We start from the raw sequence: 19350 nt of genomic DNA on the forward strand, positions 1-19350 counted from the left end.
CATGCCAGGTTAACACACACACACACACACACACACACACACACACACACAGCACTGGGGTCTCAGCATGTAGGTGAAGGCAGTGACTTGGAGCCACACAAACCCGGGCCAGTCCTGGGTCGATATCCTACACTGTGGCTCGGATACGCCCAAGGACATTCCTTGTCCCAGTCATACCTGAGACCTCTGGGCCCCTGAGTCTAACTAAGCTTTCACTTGGAGTCTGCCATTGATAAGCAGAGGACACGGGTCTTCGAGCCTACGGCAGGTCAGGAAGAAAATAATCTAAATGCCTTTCTAGATTCATCCATGCTCGGGTCCCTTCTTAGACTGTGTATTCAAGGGAACACCCTGCCTCTCCCAAGACCTTCACTAAGATCTTAGCAACAGAGACCTATGTTCAAGGAAAGGGTTTGACAACCTATAGAACCTATAGTGTAAACAGGCAGGAAGGGTCAGAGGGTCTACTGTGTGTCAATCTGAGCATGCTCACCCCTGAGAAGAAAGGGCTCCTTGTAAAGGCCTCACCTACGGAGGAAAGAGCCCAGTAGAGGGTAGCGGAGTGTCCGAGCTCACTCTAGCTTTGGATGGCTAAGACTCAGGAGGCCTCCTAGGCCAGAGTGTTCTGAACATCAAAGATGGAAAACAGACAAAATCAGTTTAGGAATTCAGAGAAGAAGAAAAAACAAAAAACAAGAAAACACAGGGCAAGTCTCAGCTCAGGTGCTTGTCCAGAAGCAGTGGAGTCCACCATGGCTATCACAGAAACAGCAACCACAGGGGCATGTGAGGGCAGCCGGTAGGACGGAAGAACCACTGAGAGAGCACATGTGTGACAGCTTGCCAGCTCTGCACAGATGAGGGAAATGAGGCCTGGAGCTCGAGGACATGACCGAAGTTAAATCAACACATACAAGCCTGGTGTCTGGGGACACGAGAACACAGCACGGTCAAAGCGCCGACCCCTCTGTGGGTCCCAACGCCTCATTCCCAGGAGAAGATGCTTTCCAAGTCTGCAGAGAACCAGGCCACAGAGCCCCGTCACACAGTAGCCCCTAGAGATATGTATGTATATCTATGTGTGTATATATATTATATGTATATATGTATAGTTATATATTATATGTATCTCTTTACATATTTATATTTATGTACTATATTTTATTTATATTATATATTATATAAATATATATTTGTATATATTTATGTATAATAATTAAATGAATAGAAAAAAGAATCATGGGGAAGCAGTGGGTACCCCATCTTTCCTGGTCTAGAAATTAAGTCCTTTCGTGTCACACCCATGTCCTCAGTCTACACAGCCCCAAGAAACTTTCCATGGAGAATATCAGGCCCAAGACCTACTCCAAAGGTCGTGCTCTGCTGTGCTGGGCACACCTTCATCATAACTGTCTAGACCATGTCTCCTTGATGTGATGTGTCCAAGCTGACTGGTCTGTGCACAACAGAACACACTCAATCCTCGGCCTTGGCTGGCCACTGTGTGGTGGGATGGGGGGAAAGCAACTGTCGAGTGAGAGAATGTAAAGGCAAAGATAACAGCTGGCCGTGCTTCCCAAGCCAAGGAGCTGCTGGGTGCTGGTCTGGGCGGATTATAACACAGCCATCCCAGAATAAGCTCTATGACCATCCCGGTTTATGAGAAAAGAAAGTGAGTTACAGAGAGGTTAGGTTCCTTGCCTGGTACCACAGAGTTAGGATGTGGAGAGCCGGGACCGAGTCCAAGCAGATTGGCCACTTTCAATGTAGCTTTTATAAAGCTGCAGAAATAAAAGCCAAGAGAAACCAAAGCACCAAGGACAGAGACCAGGGCACTGGACACAGGTGAGGAGGAGCCCTTGAGGCCAAAGCGAGGAAGACAGAGGAAAGGAGCTCAGGGGCTCAGGAGCCTGCACTGCATATAGTAAGTGCTCAGGGTGGGCCTGAGTCAGTGAAGCCAGCGGGGAGTGGGTGGTGCAAACCCACGTGGATGGGCACAGACGGAGCTCACGTGGCCAGCTGGGCCTCCCTCACATTTCCAACTGTTTAGACGCTCCCCGACTCAGCCTGTCCCAGAACACTGGACCCGGCGCTCGATCAGGGCTGGGCCTGCCAGGAGAGAAAGGCCTCGCCCCACTCTGCTAGGCTTCAAAACAGCCGCTTTCTGTCCATCTGCTGGCTCCTCCTTTCTGTCAAGTTCTCCGGAGTGCTGAGAGGATTTGCTTCCCAACCAGCTCTCAGCTATGCCTAAAGTGCACACTGTAAGACACTGCCTATTTATAACCACACACTACCCCCCAGAATCAAACTGGACAAAGAAAAGTGGCCACTCTATATTGTCTTTGATTTTTGTTTTAAATAACAGCTCAGAATTGCATCCATGACTGTATCCAAGTTATTCCTTTTCCCCATATATGGCCAGATTCACTGTTTGCCAGGGCAGGCCGTGTTTTCCTTATTAAGCAATATACAACGATAGCAAACAGAGTCTGCTCACTGCCCTCGTGTCCCAAGACCAGTGGTCACAGCTTACAGGAGCCTGACCAGGCTGCAGGGCTCTGCAGTGCGGCACAGCCCAGCACACTGAGTGGAGACTCGCAGTGTGCTTACCCAGTGAGGACTCTGAGCACGGACAACGCGCAGCCTGATGGCCCAGGCTCTGAGAACATTCACATGGCATCCTAAAACTACCATAGTGTGTAGTTGGGTTTTCTTCCCCATCTTACTGAGAATCAGAACAGACACAGAGGGAACACTGGTTCAAGGTCGAGCTCAAGGTCGTCTAGCTGGGAGGGTAGAGATGGAGAGGCCTGTTTCTAACCACAGGTCTTAGAGGAATCAAGGATGCTCTGTGGACCACCCAATCCCTCTGTTCACTTCCCATGAGTCCCCTTTCCTCTCTGGGCTCAGTTTACTCAGCTGTAAGCCAAGAACGGTCAGAAGGGATCTCTCAAGCCCCGCCCCTCTGGACTTCACTAGTGCTTACTCTTTTATAGGTCAGCAGATGGCCGGACTCTTTGGTCAAGGTCTGCAATAGAGTCACAAATATTCGGAAACAGATGCCCACTCAGCCCAAGCCGGGCTGTCAAGGTCTGTCTATCGTGCAGCACAGTCTCTCCCTCCCTGTGCAGTGTTTTATGGCCCACAGAGCATCTGATCTCCCTAAGCCTTCCTCCCTCCACTGCTCACATCATGCCCATGGCCTGAGGTTGAGCCTCATATGCCTGACTTGGATTCCCAAGTCTCCCATATCTGACACCAATAACAGATAGAGCTGAGGGAAAATGTCCCTCAGTCCCTGGACCTACTGCAGCCTAAACAGCAGTGTCCTACCTGGCATCTGTGGGAAATGTAAAGCAGCCAACTTCTTCAGGGAACCCGCTCTGCCTGAGCACCATCTGGAGGTGCAGACCGAGTCTCTGGGATGGGCATGAACTTGCGCTAAACCACTACAGGATTTCATGATGACATTGATGAGAACCACTACACGGGACAAGACACACTGCCCTCTCAGATGTCCCATCTCCCACCTCCTGTCTGCCCCTTCTGCAGACACAAACCCAAACCTGCAGCCTAAGGGTGCTCCACAGGCCCCTGGCTTTCCCTTGTAAACTGTACCCTCTGATGCACTTTCCACTCACTGGACAATAATAAACTTGAGCAACCTGCACTTTAAGGTGCTTCTTTATTTCACAGGGTCTGGAGAGTGGATGCTAACCTTCCTGGTAGCCGCTCTTCTGCTCATTGAGAGGTGCTATGAAGTCAGGTCCAAAAATGCAGGAATGAAGAAACAGCCTTTTAGCCGGGCGGTGATGGTACACACCTGTAATCCCAGCACTCTGGGAGGCCGAGGCAGGCAGATTTCTGAGTTTGAGGCCAGCCTGGTCTACAGAGTGAGTTCCAGGACAGCCAGGGCTATACAGAGAAACCCTGTCTCAAAAAACAAAAAACAAAAACAAAAACAAACAAAACAAAACAAAAGAAAACAGCCTTTCAGCCAGCGAGCATCCTGAGGCGATTTCACATTGGTAGATTTTTAAAATCTTAGTAAATGTTCCACACACTTGGATCACACGAGACTTTGAATTCATGATGACTGGGCACGGGGATCTACATTTCAGGCTGCAACCAGACACCCCAATCCCCCTCAACTCAGATGAGCATCTCGGGGCCCCTACCCCTACCCCTACCCCCAATCGCCACTTAGGTGCTCTCCGACATCCCGTCTCCTTTGGTGTGTAGAATTAAAACTAAAATGTTGATCATTTTAACGAGTAGCATGATTCCTTATAAACACTTTTGATGACATAAGAGTGGGAATCTGGGCCTGGCGTGAGCTCCGAGGGGCCAAGTGGCACATCCCCTTCCTCTCCACCCCCAGCACTCTGAGAGCCCCCCCAAAGCACTGTGCACTGAAGAGCTGGCACAGGACAGTTCCACCTGCAGTGGCTGAGCAGTCACAGGCCACCTGGTGCTGCCCGGCCCACAGCATTGTCGTCCCTGACAACAACACCCCTGACACAGTCACCTCTCCTTACCCTAAGCAGTTTTACTTTGGCTTGTCAAGGACAGTGGTTTGCCTCGCTGTTTCCTGCTGTTTATTCCCCAGCACAGAGAGAGTTCTTCCATCTTTACAGGATGCCATTGGAAGTGCCCCTGAGTATCCTCAGGATCTCCCACCAGCCTTCCTACAAGCCCTCACATTCCTGTCTTCCTAAAGCTACACAGGCTCCCCCCATGGGCAGCCCTCTCTACCATTGCTCCTTTGCTTTGCAGAATCCAATCCCTGCCTAACACGCTGTCATCCCCAAATTCCTCCTCTGTAAAGCCCTTCCTGATAATCCAGAAGAGACTAAACCTCATACACTTGACTCTTCTATAGTCCCAGCTACCTGAAAAACATGTAGTAGATATATAAGTCACTCAAGAATAGTATATGGATAAATGGAGTACATGCATGCACACATGCACGTGTACACACACAAATATACATATATACACATATACACATATATACAGGCAAGCATGGCTGCCTCCTGGTCAGAGTAACTTGGAAACAACAGCTCTGATGGAAAGAATTAGAAAAAGACTACTAGTCTACCCCACTCCTCCTCCTGTGTGGCCTCAGAACCTCCAGCCAGCTCATGTAAACAAAGTTCACCCATTTTCCACGAGATCTGATTCTTTCCAGTCTCCCCGAGCTCCAGGGTGGCTCCATCAGCACCTAAGGGATCCCTTCACTAGTCTCTCAGGATCCGCCTATGAAGTTATACCAACACACACACACACACACACACACACACACACCAGCCTACTTCATTCCATGGCTGCTGCTCCCACCAGGATGAAGTCCAGAGTTTTCTGAGCCTTCCCTTATGCATAGAATCCATGGAAACCTTACAGTGTGCATTTGTCACTCCCTGCCCACCTCTATAACCCCCTCCAGGCAAGGTCCTCTAGTACACACTGTGGCTCTCGTGGCTCCCCACATCGGATGCTCCTCCAGGCCCCTCCCCTCATCACAAACCCCTGGGCATGCCTGGCTTCTGTCATTCCTTCTGGTACCTCAGACTGGCCCACAGTCTGCTAAGTGTGTTTTGTGTAGAAAGCCTCACGGCCACTTCCCACGCCTGCCTGGCTCAGTGTGCCCACCAGATGTTTTGCAGCCCCCTTCCTGTTCTGCCCAGTAGCAGACAGAACATTCTGCTGTGGTATGACATCAGCTCATGAGCCACTCAGTCTGTCACTGCCATCCCTTGCCTGCCAGTCCACAGGAAGGTCCATGAAGCTAAACATAGAAAGGGCAAGGAATGGCCTTGAGGGCTGAGGCCTGACCCCTCTAGTAAAGACTCCCATTCAGTGCACTGAGCATTCCAGTTGGAGCCAGGCTGGAGAGCAAAGGGAAGTAGGCCACAAAGACATGTATTTTCTCACTGGGACATATCTCAGAGCAAAGTGCATACACGCCCGTCTCCTCTCAACAGCTCATATCCTCAGCCAGTCCATGAGAGGAGTTGCCCATGTAAAAGACAGCCCTCCTTCAAGTCACACAGGAGAGCAGGAGGCTGCGCCCACAACCAGTCCCTAGTCAGAGTGCGGCGGGAGGACCAAGCTCAGCCACAGGGGCAAATGCCCTGTGGTCAACCCCCAAACACTGAATCAGCCACTTCTGGTGTCCAGGCCCAGCCCAGGGCTTCTCACTGGATTTCTGGACGTGTTCTGCTCACTTGGACCCAAAGTCCTTAAGTCTGGTGGTCCCTGGGGCAGTGGGGAGGCAGGTCAGGGAATCGGGACTCACAGGCAAAATTCAATCACCTATTCAAGACCCCAAACAAGACTACTCCCCCTGGAAGCCATTCTTAGTGCAGCCTTCGCCCCTGAGGGATGCACTCCCAGCCTAGAGACCTGGGGTAAGCTGCAGGGAAACAGCCCAACAGTCAAGGGGCAAAGCGCCAGCTCACTTGCCACGGCGCTTATTAAGTCAACCATCTCCCAGCATGGTGGTTATACAATGTTTGCTCTCTAGTAATTTGTTAAACTGGACATTTTCTATACATGTTATATTTCACAATTTTAAAAGGGTTGCAGAGAAGGCAACCGCCTCCATGGAATGTAAACCCATGCAGATGCCAAAGCTATCAACCAGGACAGTGATGCTGATGGCTGGCCGTGTGCAGAGCCACCCAGAGAGGCACTCTGGCTGCGAGGACCCGTCCCCTGGAACAGGCTTGCCGACGGGGGAGAAGTCGATGCTCACTCTGATAAAATGACTCTGTACAGGAAATGTGAGACTGGGGCAGGCCACGAGCTCTTCTCTGCCTCATTCCCCCACTCGTGGCCATGACAGCCTGCCCCGCTCGGGGCTAAGGGTTCATGGAACATAGGCAGCAAAGCTAGGTGTGAACCAGAGTCTGGGGGCTCCCTTCTAAAAGTGAGAGAAATCTGCGTGTGATACCACATGCCTATGGCTCTAGCACTAGTTGGAGGCAGGTGAAAATTCAGGGCCAGCCTCAGCTACATAAGGAGTTTGAGGCCAGCCTGAGCTACATGAGACTCTGTCTCAAATAAAGCAAAACAAACAAAAATCAAGAATGACTAAAACTTCACAAAGCAAATAGTTCACAGAGGAGTCACATGGGCCATAGATGTGCACGAGAGCCAGTGCACAGGAGTCACGTGGTCATAGATGTGCACAAGAGCCAAGCCACGTGTGCAAAAAAAATGCTTCCAAAATGGCAGCAGGGCGGGGGTGGAGGGGGACAGCTAAGGAGGGTGACAAGGATGAAGCAGGCAGGAAGAGCCTCTCACAAGTCAGGGGCAGAACAACACCTCTGTGCAGGGCAGCCTCGCACTGTGCACCAACACCCTAGGCTGTGCCATTTGCCTTTCTACCCTAAGGAAACTAAGGTCAAGTAGGAAAAAATATTCAGAAAGCGACCTTTACAGTAATGGAAACATTTTAGATGCATGAGTAAGGGGCTGGCGGGGTGGCTTAGCTGTGGCATAGCAGAACACCACAGAGCTTCTCAGAAGGCAGAGGGCTGGGGAGCAGCAGCAGAGTGCCCGCTGGGCACACAGGAGGTCCTGAGTCGCTGCCACAGTAGAAATACCACCCCCCAAGCCCAGTTCTGACCTCACCTCCAGGACGGCCTCAGAACTCCGCACTGTGTGCATCTAGACTTTTCCCTTGGGACTGCCCGAATTCCTTGGGTAGGACAGAGAAAAGAGAATGGGACAATGTACCATGACCTGGTGCCGATCTGAAAGTGTGTATGAATATGTATGTGTCTACTTCAGCGTCCTGGTGTGTGTAATTCACAAGGAAAACCCAGAAGGAAAAATACTGAAGAGTGGGTATGGAGGGGCAGATGATGAGAAAGGCTTGCTTGCTGTACATAATTTTTTCCATTTATTTTATCTTTATTTATGTGTGTGCATGTGTGTGTGTGTGTGTGTGGTGTGTGTATGCACTCATAGGAGCATGTCTGTGGGTACCCACAGAGGCCAAAAGAGGTCATCAGATCACCTGGAGCTGGAATTAGAGGGAGTCGTGAGTCACCTGACCTGGGTGCTGGTACCAAACCTCAGGACCTCTGGAAGAGCAGCAAGGGATCTTAACCACTGAGACTTGCCTCCAGCCCAATAATTTTTGGGTTTTTTTTGTGACTTTTTTGTTTGTTTTGTTTGTTTGTTTGTTTGTTTGTTTGTTTGTTTGTTTGTTTGTTTTGACACAGGCTCTCACTGTGTGGGCCTTACTAGCCTGAACTTGCTTCATAGACCAGGCTGGCCTTGAACTCACAGAGATGTGCCTGCTTCTACCTACTGAGAACCAGGATTAAGGGCATGCTCCACCACACCAAGTCCATCCCTGATAATGTTTTTAAATGACCACACACTGTGGAAGATTTTAACACCCATTAAAATACTATGTCTATGTAAGAGATGGCTGCCCATAAGTCCACAGGATACAAAGGATAAAGAAACAAGCAACAGCCGAGCATCTGGGATGTGGTGAGACAGGGGGATGAGAAATGACTTCATGGAGAGAAGGGAACTAAATCCTAAGACAGCAGCACAAAAAGCCAAAAGCCGCTGGGTGCTCTCATGGAATGAGACAAAGCTCTAGGGATTAAAGACACAGGGTGTCTGCAAGAGGTGGGACCATGGGCATGGTGGCTGGCAGGAGGGCCCACTGCCTCCGGCTGCCAAGTGACAGCCCCTCTGCTCACTGAGAGAAGGCTGCAGGACCACTGACTGGGAGGTTAAATGGAAGAAATATGGCTTGGAGGACATGGGTGCTACATTAGTAAGGGAAATCAGGTGAGAGTTTAAGATCTGAGTGTGTAAACACACACACACACACAGAGGCACAGCCACAAAGGTCATCAAAACTATCAAAGGGAAAAGGCACCTTTGGGTCATTTAGTTATCCCCCTAGTGGAGGGAATTGAACACACACATACTCCCACTCACACACATACACACACACACATACTCCTTCCAACTGGCTTTTCAGTGAGTATGAATGAACAGGCAATGACCACCCATTGTAAGAGAAGCGCATGCCCACACACATACAAAGAAATAAATGCAATGTAAAAAACACAGAAGACCAGAACAGCATACTAAAAAGGGCTCCTGGGAAGAAAGCGTAATGCAAATAAAGAAACATAGAGGAGAAAGCTAAAGAATAACAGTTAATGCAATAATATATCAAAGGAGAGGGAGCTTGGATGACCCAGGGTTTTATAGTCAGAACAAAAGACAAAGAAAGCAAAGACACGGCTTCCATGACACAAGAAAGGGACGAAAGGGACAGACAGTGTGTAGCAATGACAGCACACAGGAAACCAAAAAGAGTTCTCAGAAATTCAAAACAGGATCAAACAAAGGTGGTAGAGCAATGGAGAAGGTTAGGAGAGCCTCCCGGAACAAGAAGCGCGAAGAGAGACCCAACATCCGAGTAACCGTGTGTACTGGTGACTGACACGACAGATCTCCGTGACAAGCAAAACCCACCGCCTGCATCAGCGGCATTTACTCCCAAGCCTCTCGGGAAGACGGTGGCAGAAAGAAGAAAGAATCTCAATTGTGCACGTGGCCTTCAATCCTCCACCTGTGTCAGCGTTACCGACACACTTTTGGCCTGAAATAAGACAGCAGCGAGCACCTGGGAGGGGACAGAGTCACACGGAAAGGACACTGAAGCAAGGACCAGCTGTTTCTGTGGTCCAGCACATGCCATCCACCACATACCACTTTTAAAAGACAGACAGGAAATAGAAAGCGTAGGTAGAGAAACCATTCTACTGACCATGGCTGACTGCATGAGCCTACAGTTCCCAGTGCCCAGAAAGGAGGCGGGAGGATTACAAATTTGAGGCCAACCTGGGCTTTAAAGTAAGTCCCTGCTTCAAAAATAAAGAGGGCAGACGGCTCAACAATTTCAGGTGTTTCCTACTCTACCAGATCTGAGATTAGTTTCCAGCACCTGTGTTGGGCTGCCACCCATCACTCCAGCTTCTGGGAATCCAACACCCTCATATGCACAAACATAGTTGTGAGTACAAATAGAAATAAATCTTCAAAAAAATAAAAACAAACAATTCTAGTGGAATTCCTAAAAAAAACTAAAGGATATGAGTTTCTAATTACCCACAGAGCCCCTAGCAGATAAAACTAAGTTTAATCATACCAAAATCACCTTCTGAACACTGAGAACACAAGTCAGAATGTTTCAGAAGCATCCTCAGAGGAGGCAGTAGTAATAACTTACATAGAGTCGGAAAAATCAAAATAACATCAGAATGTACAATAACCACACCAGAAACCAGAAGGCAATGGGCAAAACCTTTAGATTTTTTAAGGGACATTATTTCCAAATTGGAATTCAGTATCCAACTGAATTATCAAGTACAGCGTAATGGGAAACAGTCCCTGGAGTGTGTGACAAAGGCTTTCCTCTGCCGCACCTCTCTGATCCCAGAGAACGTGCTGAGTGAGGGAAGAAACCAAGAAGGCAGAAGCGAAGTGAAACCAGTTCCCAGGGAATCTTGGGATTATAAATGCATGTCAGAGGCTGGAGAGATGTCTCAGTGATGAACGAGAAGGTACTTACTGCTCCAGTAAAGGACTCAGGTTCCGTTCCCAGCCCCCACACAGTAGCTCGCAACCGTCTGTAACTGCGGGTCCAGGAGATCCAGTGCCTTCTGATCTCTGCAGGCATTGCATGTGCATGGTACGCATACACACATGTAGCCAAACACTCCTATGCATAAAACAAAAATAACCTCTGTTGAAAAATGAAAATTAGGGCTGGAGAGATGGCTCAGAGATTAAGAGCACTTGCTGGTATTCCTGAGGACCTGGGTTCAATTCCCAGCACCCATGTGGCAGCTCACAACTATTTGTAAATCCAAAATCCAACACTGTCATACAGACATACATGCAGGCAAAACACCAATGCACATTAAAGAATAAACAAAAATTAAAAATTAGTGTATAGAGGGAACCAGTCTAAAGCAAGGCAAGTCAGAATGTTCCAGAAGAGGCTTCTCAGGAGCATGAACCTGGTAAATATCTGACGGATCTGAATACAGAGAGAGGCAGACACAGAGGGCACAGTGTGAAAACAGATAGTGACAGACACATAGAAAACTAAGCAAACAACAATTACTCATTGCGGAGGAGACAAAGTGTGCAGCCAAAATAAAATGCTTGTAGTTTAATACCATACTGCCCAAGTAATGTAAATGCTGAGGCTGGGGTATGGCTCAATGGCACAACACTTACAGAGCACGTGAGGGGCTCAGAGTTCAATCCACAGCTCCACAAAAAATAAACGATGACTGAATACTGACCTGCCCTGATGTCCTGTGTTATAACTCTCTTGTGAGCGCAGAGGACAAGAATGGGAGCATGAGGGAGCATGTGGGAGCATGTAGGGGAATGTGGGGGAATGTGAGGGAATGTGGGAGTATGTGAGAGAATATGGAAGCATGCGAGAGCATTGGAAGCATGTGGGAGCATGAGGGAGTATGTGGAACCATGTGGGGCCATGTGGGAGCATGTAGGAGCATGAGGGAGTATGTAGAAGCATGTGGGACCATGTGGGAGCATATGGGAGCATGAGGGAGCATGTGGAAGCATGTGGGAGCATGTGAGAGCATGAAGGAGCATGTGGGAACTTGTGGAAGTATATGGGAGCATATGAGAGCATGTAGAAGATTGTGAGAGCATGTGGAAGCATGTGGGAGCATGTAGGAGCATGAGGGAGCATAAGGGAGCATTGGAAGCATATGGGAGCATGTGGAAGCATGTGGGAGCATGTGGGAGCATGAGGGAAAATGAGGGCACATGTGGGAGCATGTGGGAGCATGAGGGAGCAAGTGGGAGCATGTGGGAGCATGTGGGAGCATGAGGGAGCATGTGGGAGCATGAGGGAGCATATGGGAGCATGTGGGAGCATGTGGGAGCACGTGGAAGCATGTGGGAGCATGTGGAAGCATGTGGGAGCATGTGAGAGCATGAGGGAGCATGTGGGAGCATGTGGGAGCATGTGGAAGCATGTGGGAGCATGTGGGAGCATGTGGGAGCATGTGAGAGCATGAGGGAGCATGTGGAAGCATGTGAGAGCATGTGGGAGCATGTGGGAGCATGTGGGAGCATGTGGGAGCATGAGGGAGCATGAGGGAACACATGGAAGCAAGATGTAAAAGGAAGAGAGTACTCTCACATCAGAAAGAGAAATCAATGAAGAGTGTAGAAATGGTGGCAAGATAAACAAATTGAAAAGCTACAAGCATGTTTGATGGAATTGTTGAAGTAAATCCTAAGCCATCTCAGGTGGCTGGTGTTCCTGGTCTCTGGAGCGCAGCAAATGGTGCAGGCAGGACTTTCTGGTTCAGAGGTGTTGTGCGGGATGGACAGACGGCTCGGGAGGTCAGAGCACTTGCTGTTCTCTCAGAGGACCCAAGTTCATCCTTCAGCACCCATGTCAGGTGACACAACCATCAGGAGCTCCAGCTCCTGGGGATCCAATCTCTCCGCAGGCACCCACATACAGGTGGCATATGCCTACACACTTACATATAATCATAAATAAATCATTTTTAAGTATTGGATAAGTGCTTATTTCTTCATGCTAGTGTAAAGTTTTTATAACAAGTGAAAACTGAATGCAGAAATGAAGAACAAAAACTCCTTCTAGAAAAAAAAAAGCCAAACAGGAAAGAAGCCAGAAGACTGATAGCCGATGGGTGACAGCTCACAAGCCAGCAGGCAAGGAGCTGGCCCATGCTAGAGAAAGCAAAGAAGATGGAGGAATGCGGGGACGGGGCTGGATGGAGAGCTAGGTCAGGAGGCCTCTGCATACTACACGTCACACCATTCCGGTGGGGGTTAATGTGTTCCAATCCATCTAAAGGAGACTTTCAAAGCAGTATGCTATTTGCAATACTATTTGCGGGTGGGGAGGGGAATCAAAGATTGGAAATATCTCAAAAGTCTACAAAATAGCAGCCCTATTTATAATTGCCAGATGCTGGAAAGAACCAGGTATCCCTCAACAGAAGAGTGGATGCAAAAAATGTGGTATATCTACACAATGGAGTACTATTCAGCCATTAGAAACAATGAATTCATGAAATTCTTAGGCAAATGGATGGAGCTAGAGAACATCATACTAAGTGAGGTAACCCAGACTCAAAAGGTGAATCATGGTATGCACTCACTAATAAGTGGATATTAACCTAGAAAACTGGAATACCTAAAACATAATCCACACATCAAATGAGGTACAAGAAGAAAGGAGGACTGGCCCCTTGTTCTGGAAAGACTCAGTGAAGCAGTATTCGGCAAAACCAGAACAGGGAAGTGGGAAGGGGTGGGTGGGAGGACAGGGGGAGAGAAGGGGGCTTGAGGGACTTTTGGGGAGTGGGGGGCTAGAAAAGGGGAAATCATTTGAAATGTAAATAAATTATATCGAATAAAAAAAATTCAAAAAAAAATCAAAAAAAAAAAAAAAAAAAAAAAAAAGAACATTCCACAGAGTAGAACTCAAATCCAATGTCCCGCTGGGTGCTTAAAACATGAAAAGACACCCAAAACACTTGTTAAAGTAACTGCACACATAAAAACACAAGGAGATTCACTGGGAAAATAGCAATGGTTTATTCAGCCAATTATTGACAACAGTTAAGTCTTTTCTAGATTCATTTTATTTTTTTAATTATATCTATATTTGTACATCTGTATAGGCATATGTGCGAGTGTAGGTAGCTACAGAAGCCAGGAGAGGGCGCCAGACTCGCCGGAGCTGGAGTTGCAGACAGTTGTGAGCTGCCTGCTATGGACGCTGGGAATCAAAAACTCTGCCAGACAGGGGTACCTGTTTTTAACCGCTGAGCCATCTCTCCAGCACAGCAAAAGAATTCTGAAGACATAGCAGAAGAATTTATATTTCCACATATTATGTACACTTGTTCTTCAAATATTTATTCAGCACTTAAATATATTATACACTGTGCTGTTTGGAGTTCTCACTGTGAGTATCAGGAGGGCGGGAATGAAGAAACAAAGCAGAAAATAATCAATGCTAAAATAACTAATTCAAATAGGTTTCCATTTAAAAATAATAAAAAGATGTGCCAGGCATGATGGCACACACCTTTAATCCCAGCACCCCAGAGGCAGAGGCAGGCAGACATCTGGGAGTTCAAGGCCAGCCTTGTCTACAAAATGAGTTCTAAGCCAATCTACACAGTGAACCCTGTCTGAAAAGGTAAAAATGGAAATAAGGCATGACCAGAAAGATATGTATGCCCCATCTATCCACACTAGAGAGGGGCAGCGCTCTAATGTGACTAGAACTGTGGCTGAATCTTTCTACCTACTTCCTAGACTCATAACCACAACCACTCAACTCTGCCCACTCACGGGCTGTTTGTGCAACTTGGCTGAGAACTGAGACACTGGACCTCGTTGGGTCTAGCTGGCCTGGACCTACTGAAGCGGAGTGACAGTAGCCACCATTGTAAGATGGGGGTGCTCCAGCACCCGGAAACTGTCCCTTATAGCCTGTCCAAGACCTCAAGTGCCTCTCTGTCCTACAACTGGACTGTTTCTCTGCTCTCTCGAGTTCTGAGGTAAAGAACCATCATCTCCTGTCAGGAGGCCTAAACAGTGTATGGGAGACAGCTCGGAGTCCGTGAGCCCTGAGCACTGCCACCAGCTATAGCTAGCTACCTTGGCGGCTCCGGGGCCCTTGTGAGTGAGGATAGCTTCACTCTAGGCTGACAGGAGGTCTGTTCAGGATGTTATGTCTGAAGTAGCCAGCAAAAGGGCTAGTGTGTGCCAAGATGGTCAACGAATCCATGTGCCCTCCTCAGAAAAGGATTCTGACCACAGACATGGGAGGATGGAGAAGTCTAACGGCATGGGGGTAAGGGTGGTGGGGAAGTCAAGGCAAAAAGAAGACCCCGAGCAAGACAGGAACACCAGAGGTCCAGAGCAGACAGCCAGAGAGATCTCACAGAACAGAGCTCCAGAAACAGCCATAAGTATCCATGCAGACGTGGGGACCTTCCTTCAATGGCATACACCAGCTCCCACAGGAGATGAGGCCAGTTTGAAAGCCTAGGACTGAGAGGCCTGTAGTGCCTGCCGGAAGCATTGCCCCCTAAGCATCGTGAAATAAAATGGATCCCCAGGTTCAGGGGGATCCGGCGCCCTCTTCTGGCCCCCTTGGGAATTACATGCATGTGGCGCACATACATACATACACGTAAACACTCATGTATACAAAATAAAAATATAATTTTAAAAAAGAAAAAGTTTATTGATAAGAGGCTGTATATTAGGTTGCTGCTGTGCTGGTGTGAGAAATTGCTCAGGTTACATTAAGTAGAAAATTGCTGTTCAGATTAAGGAAGTTCTGACTGTTTATATTAAAATGGTCTATACATCCATGTAAAAACAACTCTGTAAGGACAGTTACCAAAAGCCACAATTTAGGGAACAGTGTGTGATTCAGAGGTAGAGTACTTGTTTAACACATGTCAGCCCAGGAAATCCGTGTGGAGGAATTTACCCTGAGGAAAACCTGCCCACTCAGCATTATTTGTGAAATAGAAAAGTGAGCAGAGATTTGGCTCTGGGGACACTCACTGTAATTCTGAGAAAAGTCAGAGACAAGAATCAGTGTGTGTCTCTCTGCCTACAAAGGACAGTGACAAGTGGCTTCGCACTCCAGACAACATCGTGGAATGATGTTCCGGTACAGTCACACGCGGTCACAATCTAATCAGATGATATCAGTTACGCCAGCCCATCTTGTTACATATTATATAAAGGCGGCAAAAAAAAATTTATTAGAAGTGTCCTTCTTACTTTAAAGCTTCTGACTTTCTACAATGTTTCCTTTTTAATAAGTAAAGTTCCTTTGCTTATGAATCGAGAAGTTTGCCTTTATTAAATGAACGGCCGTGCCAGACGTGGGGGCTCTTACCTGAAATTCCTGCACTCAGAAGGCAGAGGCAGGAGAACGATAGGTATGAGTTCATTCTATAAATTATTCCAAGCCAGTCTGGCTATCCCTTAATTAGCTTTCTGTTGTTGTGATAAACACCAAGACGAGAAATCATATGGGAGAAAGGGTTTATTTTACAGCTTGTAACCTATCATGAAGAGAAGTCAGGGCAGACATTCAAAGCAGAAACCTAGAGGTAGGACCTGAAACAGGACTGTGGAGAAGAGCTCCTTACTAGCTTTCTCCCAAGGCTCGATGAGGTACCTTTCTTATCCGGCCAGGACCACCTGCCCAGCCTGGCATTGCCTGTGGTAGATTCCGCTTGTTCACATCGATCATTAATGAAGAAAATAAATCTCTCCAATAGACTTGCCCAGAGGCCAATCTGGAGGAGGCGCCTCGTCAACTGAGACTCTTTCTTCCCTGACGACTCTAGCTTATGTCAAGTTGGTTTAAAACAAGACAGAACAAAACAACACTGTGCTCTACAGAGAATAGAGAGAGTTCAGGTCAGTCTGGGCTGGGTAGAGGGGGGCAGAGAGGATAGCCTGATAGTCTCAGAACTGATCAAGTGACGAGAGTCAGTTGTGGAATGCAGTCATATCTGGCTCGCTGCCAGCATGTCCCACAGCCCCCAGGGAGTGACTGACTGTGCCCTGGCTTTGACAGTGGGGTGCGGTCCACACCTGGATGTGGTCTCCAAACAGTGTCACCAACTTTCAGAAGCCCCTGTGTGACTGCCTGTTAGGCCTCCCAGGGGACAGAGGCCAGGCTGGGGGTGAGACTGTAAACCAGTGGGACCGTAGACCTTCATATCCCGGGCTCAGGTAGCCCCTTGCTGACATGCTAGGACCCTGCAAGAGCTACTGACTCTGACTTCTGCTCTCTGTATGTCTGATGCTAAGCCCCTTGTGCCCACCCAGCAACTGTGCTGATGCGAGGACCCAGTGGGATGCCTGCAGTGCACCAGGCGCTGACAGTACTGTGTGAATGTAGCAGCTTCCATGCCCATCCCGCAAAGCCGGAACAGACGCCTAGAGATGGCCCCGGAATGTGTGAGGGGCATTCCCAGCCACCCCCTCTCCTACCCTTGCACCATACCCTCCCTGCTCCCACCACTCTCAGAGCACACCTGCCACATCTTTCAAGGAAGTCAGAGTCCCAAAGAAAAGCAAAGCCCTTGGGCGGCTGCTGGAAGCAACAGTAGCCCTACTGTCCCCATTACGAGAATCCTTCTGCAAAGAAAGTTTGACAAAGAGAAAGGCAAAGAGAGGGGGGGCGGGTTATGACAACAGAAAGGCAGAGCAAACCATTTCAAGTCCTGACACAGGCAAACTGGTTCTGAAAGTCACCTGTTTCTGAGCAGGAACGCGAAGCTCTGTCCTGTCATGCCACACAGCTGGGCCACCGTGCACTGCCAACTGACTTATGTAAAGCTCGTGAAAAACCTCATTCGTTTGAGTTCCCTGTTTGTGCAAATAGTGTCAGGGGCACATCCGAGCACCCTGGCCATCCATCATCACCGGTACCCTTCTGGGCTGGAGATGACTCACCTCAAGCCGAACCCACACTGCACACTGGGCAGGCAGCTTCTGTCACCGGGAGGCCTTGTAGCCTGTGAATACCTGGTATCCATTTATGGAGGCCTTACAGCCCACGAATACCTAGTATCCATTTATCAAGTCCACAATGGCTACACAAACAATGAGGAGCCCATGAGCAGGCAGGAGGTGATGAAAGGGCCAGGATGACTGAGAGGATGTGGGTGCACCTTGTCTCAGCTCTCAGCTCAAGCCAGCAACTCCTCAGACAGCACATCTGCCCAGGAGAGGGAAAAGACCAAAGTGTGTGTGTGTGTGTGTGTGTGTGTGTGTGTGTGTGTGTGTGTGTGTGTGTCAGGGGGCGGGTCTTCCCCAAGGAAGCAATCAGACAAAGCCCAAAGAAACTAGGAAGAGAGAGATGAAGGCTTGGAGATTCTTAGTCTCCACCCCAGAGCATATGATCACCATGTCAACAGCTTGTAAGTGTGAGAGTACAGGAAGGTCTGGCTCAAAGTCTGTGGTGACTCCCAAGGTCAACTAGTCACCACAAAAGGAAGAATGGGTGAGGACACTGTGGGGGCCACTCACCAGGAGAGAACTCTCATAGCATACACTATGCCCCAGGTTCAAGACCACACACTACCACCTCCTCACTAGGAAAAGGAGCAAAGAAAATACGAATACTTCCAAACACAGCATCAATCACTATGAACCAAGACAGGGTGAGGGGCACGCACCAAGCCCAGCTCCACCCTCTGCTCTGAGTGGCTTTCATGCTGCTTCACCCAGTACCTTGGCTCAGTACACCAATAGGAAACAGACAAGTTCCCCTGGCAGCCCTGAGGATGACTGCCGTGTGTTTAGTTATAGACATGACCTTAGGGGAGCCAAGCTTATAATGCACCCCACAGCGGGACACTTTATCCTTTAAATGATCTCTTTGCCGGTTATGATGTTAACAAATATGGATGTGATTCGACATTCATAACCAAGGAAGAAACACCAGCATTCATTAACATGATGCTACACCACCCAAAGACACCCAGAGACGTAATATCCTCTCTGAGGTGTAGATTACCACAGCTGGTGAAAACGCAGAGAGCACCCGATTGTGGGCCATCTGTCCCTCACAGAGACTGCGACAATGTGACCGCAGGCAGTCATGGAAGAAGAGACATAAAGACTGTAAGCCAGAGGACCAGGATGCCTACTGCTAGACATGACAAGAAAGCTGCACCCATGAACGGAAGCAGCACAGTTGCTAAACAAGACCTGCACAGAGACCGGACCAGTGGGCATGCCACCACATGGGAGATGTCCCAAGGCCCCACCCTAGATGAATAACTACAGGAAACCAATAGATGCTGAGGAATCGGTTTTCCCCAGAGATCAACTTCCTGATGCAGGTTAGCCAATCCCAAGTGGCCAGCCCTAAATACATGGACATACCAGCAACGCTCAACGGACTCAGTAAGGTGTGTGTGTGCTATAATAGAAATAATCATACTATTGATTCAAAGACATGAATTTGAGAGGGGGTAGGGCGCATGGGCAGAGTTGGAGAGGAAGAGGCAGAATGATGTAAATAAAGTATCCATGTGTGAAATTCTCAGGAAAAAAAAATTTAAATTCTCAACATGGGGCCCTTTAACCCCAGCAGAGTCCAATAGATCTCTATGAGTTTTGAGCCACCTTGGGCTACATAGTGTGACTGTATCTAAAACAAATTATATATACATAATATAAATTTATATATAAAGTTATACATATAATATATATAGT

The 19350-nt window shown here is 48.3% G+C and overlaps 1 long non-coding RNA gene across 3 annotated transcripts in view; it reads right to left on the reverse strand.

The window, feature by feature from the left end:
* The window catches only part of LOC127664404 (uncharacterized), a 257385-nt gene that overhangs the window by 216028 nt on the left and 22007 nt on the right, over positions 1–19350 (reverse strand). For all 3 annotated transcript variants that reach the window (XR_007973200.1, XR_007973201.1, XR_007973202.1), the window contains exon 2: positions 10619–10768. This is a non-coding gene — a long non-coding RNA (uncharacterized LOC127664404). The remainder of the gene's footprint in view (positions 1–10618; positions 10769–19350) is intronic.

This window comes from Apodemus sylvaticus, chromosome 14 (genome assembly GCF_947179515.1).
Source record: "Apodemus sylvaticus chromosome 14, mApoSyl1.1, whole genome shotgun sequence".
Lineage (NCBI taxonomy): Eukaryota > Metazoa > Chordata > Mammalia > Rodentia > Muridae > Apodemus > Apodemus sylvaticus.